Source organism: Schistocerca gregaria, unplaced genomic scaffold (genome assembly GCF_023897955.1).
Source record: "Schistocerca gregaria isolate iqSchGreg1 unplaced genomic scaffold, iqSchGreg1.2 ptg000640l, whole genome shotgun sequence".
NCBI classification, from domain to species: Eukaryota; Metazoa; Arthropoda; class Insecta; order Orthoptera; family Acrididae; genus Schistocerca; species Schistocerca gregaria.
The window spans coordinates 420,001-425,000 of NW_026062026.1; the positions used below are offsets into that span (position 1 = coordinate 420,001).

The 5,000-nt window shown below is 53.3% G+C and overlaps 1 non-coding gene across 1 annotated transcript in view; it reads left to right on the top strand.

Moving 5' to 3' along the window:
• Positions 1-3,483: 3,483 nt before the first annotated feature.
• The window catches only part of LOC126317644 (small subunit ribosomal RNA), a 1,893-nt gene continuing 376 nt past the window's right edge, over positions 3,484-5,000 (top strand). Inside the window, exon 1 of the ribosomal RNA XR_007556789.1 lies at positions 3,484-5,000. This exon is cut by the window's right edge and continues 376 nt beyond it. This is a non-coding gene — a ribosomal RNA (small subunit ribosomal RNA).

Genomic DNA, 5,000 nt, shown 5'->3' on the forward strand with positions numbered 1-5,000 from the left:
ACACCCACAGTGGTCCACCCAGTATCAACACAGGACGCAACGCCACGCCACAACACAAAAGGTACAAGTAATAAAATACCCTTTGGCCACACCCCTTATAAAGGCATCGAACCAACCCACCACCTGACACCAGCCAAACGTACATCCTGATTTGACACATCTCTGGCAACCTAACCCACGTTGGCCCTTAACCTAACCCACGTTGGCCCTTAACCTAACCCACGTTGGCCCTTAACCTAACCCACGTTGGCCCTTAACCTAACCCACGTTGGCCCTTAACCTAACCCACGTTGGCCCTTAACCTAACCCACGTTGGCCCTTAACCTAACCCACGTTGGCCCCTAACCTAACCCACGTTGGCCCCTAACCTAACCCACGTTGGCCCCTAACCTAACCCACGTTGGCCCCTAACCTAACCCACGTTGGCCCCTAACCTAACCCACGTTGGCCCCTAACCTAACCCACGTTGGCCCCTAACCTAACCCACGTTGGCCCCTAACCTAACCCACGTTGGCCCCTAACCTAACCCACGTTGGCCCCTAACCTAACCCACGTTGGCCCCTAACCTAACCCACGTTGGCCCCTAACCTAACCCACGTTGGCCCCTAACCTAACCCACGTTGGCCCCTAACCTAACCCACGTTGGCCCCTAACCTAACCCACGTTGGCCCCTAACCTAACCCACGTTGGCCCCTAACCTAACCCACGCTGCACCTTAACCTAAGTTACGCTGCACCTTAACCTAAGTTACGCTGCACCTTAACCTAAGTTACGCTGCACCTTAACCTAAGTTACGCTGCACCTTAACCTAAGTTACGCTGCACCTTAACCTAAGTTACGCTGCACCTTAACCTAAGTTACGCTGCACCTTAACCTAAGTTACGCTGCACCTTAACCTAAGTTACGCTGCACCTTAACCTAAGTTACGCTGCACCTTAACCTAAGTTACGCTGCACCTTAACCTAACTTACGCTGCACCTTAACCTAACTTACGCTGCACCTTAACCTAAGTTACGCTGCACCTTAACCTAAGTTACACTGCACCTTAACCTAAATTACACTGCACCTTAACCTAAGTTACACTGCACCTTAACCTAAGTTACACTGCACCTTAACCTAAGTTACACTGCACCTTAACCTAAGTTACACTGCACCTTAACCTAAGTTACACTGCACCTTAACCTAAGTTACACTGCACCTTAACCTAAGTTACACTGCACCTTAACCTAAGTTACACTGCACCTTAACCTAAGTTACACTGCACCTTAACCTAAGTTACACTGCACCTTAACCTAAGTTACACTGCACCTTAACCTAACTTACACTGCACCTTAACCTAAGTTACACTGCACCTTAACCTAAGTTACACTGCACCTTAACCTAACTTACACTGCACCTTAACCTAACTTACACTGCACCTTAACCTAACTTACACTGCACCTTAACCTAACTTACACTGCACCTTAACCTAACTTACACTGCACCTTAACCTAACTTACACTGCACCTTAACCTAACTTACACTGCACCTTAACCTAACTTACACTGCACCTTAACCTAACTTACACTGCACCTTAACCTAACTTACACTGCACCTTAACCTAACTTACACTGCACCTTAACCTAACTTACACTGCACCTTAACTGTCACATGTAACGTCACAGGAATGTAGCTTTGCCTAACAGCAACCCTCTGAACATAGTTCACTGCTTGGATCCTCTGGTGTCATGTGTATTTCTTGATGCCATGGTGCGTACCCTCACATAAAGGTCTTTCGAGTGTTGCGTACTTTCTACACAGTCCCGCTAACCACTGGAAGGGTGTACCGCTACAGAACGAATATCGCCCTCCCCTCCTGCCCTTCCAAGCTGGTCGGTCAGGCGTTTGTTTGTGAAATGAGCCTTGCAGCTGTTCAGTTGCATTCGGTTGTCGATGCAGTCAGTGTACGTTGTGGTACGGCCTGTGTGGACTGTCCGCTGATGTACGCGTAACCCACACTGATCATCCGTCGTTACGTACTGAGTGACATAATGTGGCACATGCTTGACCGTACACCGGCTGCGCCCTACAATGGCGAATCATAAGGGCCATATGTTGTGCACGATGCTACTTGTCTCGTCTCCCCATTACAGCGAGATTGCACTGTTGTACGCCGTACAGACATGTGGTAAGTAGGTACGGACGAAAGTATTGCATGTTGGCCCCCCCCCCCCCCCTCCTCCCTCTGCCGGGAATCAGCGTGAGCCGTCTGTTGATGTAGCGACGAGGGTTTTCCTATTTAATCGTATTGCCCCACACAACATGATAGCACGGTGGACCGCGTTCCACATCTGCGACATGCTACAGAGGCCGGTTGACAGTCGACCGCGCAAGGGACATTGCACACGTGCGCGGACCATCTTCCACGTGTTCTCTCGTGTACATGCCGCAGTGTGTATGTGGGCTGATGTAGCGTGTCGTGACACATAACATGCAGGCATGCCAGAATCGTAGATTTCGCAAATGTAGATTGACGTATACGTTTGCTGCCAAAGATCCGCAAATGAACTGGAAATCAGTTGTTGAGCGGTTGTTCGCGCTGCAGGTGCATCGGTGATAGCGACGATCGGTACATCTGTGAACCGGTTGTTTCGGCGGTACCCGCCATGCCCCCGAACCTGAGTTGGCCATGTGGGTATGAAGCGATACGAGGCTGTGGCTTGGCGGGACAGTCCCCGGCCGGTGAGGGGGGGCCGCCCGGCGTGCTGGCCGCGCGCTGCGTGAGCGCACGCACTACAGCCGGCTGGTGGGGGGCGCCCAGTGGCAGGAGCGCCGGCCGACGGGCCCGGCTGGCGTCCCAGCTATGCGCCGGCGCACCCTGCGCGCGGCGCCAGGCGGCCAAAGTGGGTTCTGTCGAGCCCGGTGCGAAGCGCGGTGGACATCTGCAGTGTGCTGGTCCGATTGCGGACTGTGTGCGTTGAGGATGCGCCGCCGCCCGGCACTCGGCGTCGCGACGCCGTCTGCTGCTCGGTCGCCCCCAGCGGTTCTCGCAGGTGGTTTGTATCGCAGCTCTGCGGACGTGTTGGCGCGTGCGCTGTGCTGGGAGAGTTCGCTTCTGCACCCAAGTGGGGCTTTGCCCTTCTGTGGCGCTGGCGTTGGAGCTGCCGGTCACCGTAGGTGGCGCGTGTTGTTTCCCGCCGGCAATGCCACGACAGCACGCTCCCGGGCCTCTGTCGGCAGCGGCAAGCTCAGTTGGGAGCACGGGTGTTCGCACTGAAAGCGTCTACTCGCCTATCTCCGGGCGATTGCGCCTCTCTCGAACCCGACCAAGTACTTAGGACGGCGCTGCGCGCCGCCGGGACCTGAGAGGGTTTCGAGGTGTATCGTGCAGGGGAGCTCAGCCTCCTCCTGTTTGCAGAATAATTGAGCGGACGCTTGCGTGTTCGCGCGGGCCCTCGGGACACACTCCCGGGCGGCCGGCTGCTCAGCTCTCGTTGACGCAGCTCCCTGGTTGATCCTGCCAGTAGTCATATGCTTGTCTCAAAGATTAAGCCATGCATGTCTCAGTACAAGCCGCATTAAGGTGAAACCGCGAATGGCTCATTAAATCAGTTATGGTTCCTTAGATCGTACCCACGTTACTTGGATAACTGTGGTAATTCTAGAGCTAATACATGCAAACAGAGTCCCGACCAGAGATGGAAGGGACGCTTTTATTAGATCAAAACCAATCGGATTGGCTCGTCTGGTCCGTTTGCCTTGGTGACTCTGAATAACTTTGGGCTGATCGCACGGTCCTCGTACCGGCGACGCATCTTTCAAATGTCTGCCTTATCAACTGTCGATGGTAGGTTCTGCGCCTACCATGGTTGTAACGGGTAACGGGGAATCAGGGTTCGATTCCGGAGAGGGAGCCTGAGAAACGGCTACCACATCCAAGGAAGGCAGCAGGCGCGCAAATTACCCACTCCCGGCACGGGGAGGTAGTGACGAAAAATAACGATACGGGACTCATCCGAGGCCCCGTAATCGGAATGAGTACACTTTAAATCCTTTAACGAGTATCTATTGGAGGGCAAGTCTGGTGCCAGCAGCCGCGGTAATTCCAGCTCCAATAGCGTATATTAAAGTTGTTGCGGTTAAAAAGCTCGTAGTTGGATTTGTGTCCCACGCTGTTGGTTCACCGCCCGTCGGTGTTTAACTGGCATGTATCGTGGGACGTCCTGCCGGTGGGGCGAGCCGAAGGCGTGCTTGCGCGTCCCGAGGCGGACCCCGTTGAAATCCTACCAGGGTGCTCTTAGTTGAGTGTCTCGGTGGGCCGGCACGTTTACTTTGAACAAATTAGAGTGCTTAAAGCAGGCAAGCCCGCCTGAATACTGTGTGCATGGAATAATGGAATAGGACCTCGGTTCTATTTTGTTGGTTTTCGGAACCCGAGGTAATGATTAATAGGGACAGGCGGGGGCATTCGTATTGCGACGTTAGAGGTGAAATTCTTGGATCGTCGCAAGACGAACAGAAGCGAAAGCATTTGCCAAGTATGTTTTCATTAATCAAGAACGAAAGTTAGAGGTTCGAAGGCGATCAGATACCGCCCTAGTTCTAACCATAAACGATGCCAGCCAGCGATCCGCCGCAGTTCCTCCGATGACTCGGCGGGCAGCCTCCGGGAAACCAAAGCTTTTGGGTTCCGGGGGAAGTATGGTTGCAAAGCTGAAACTTAAAGGAATTGACGGAAGGGCACCACCAGGAGTGGAGCCTGCGGCTTAATTTGACTCAACACGGGAAACCTCACCAGGCCCGGACACCGGAAGGATTGACAGATTGATAGCTCTTTCTTGATTCGGTGGGTGGTGGTGCATGGCCGTTCTTAGTTGGTGGAGCGATTTGTCTGGTTAATTCCGATAACGAACGAGACTCTAGCCTGCTAACTAGTCGCGTGACATCCTTCGTGCTGTCAGCGATTACTTTTCTTCTTAGAGGGACAGGCGGCTTCTAGCCGCACGAGATTGAGCAATAAC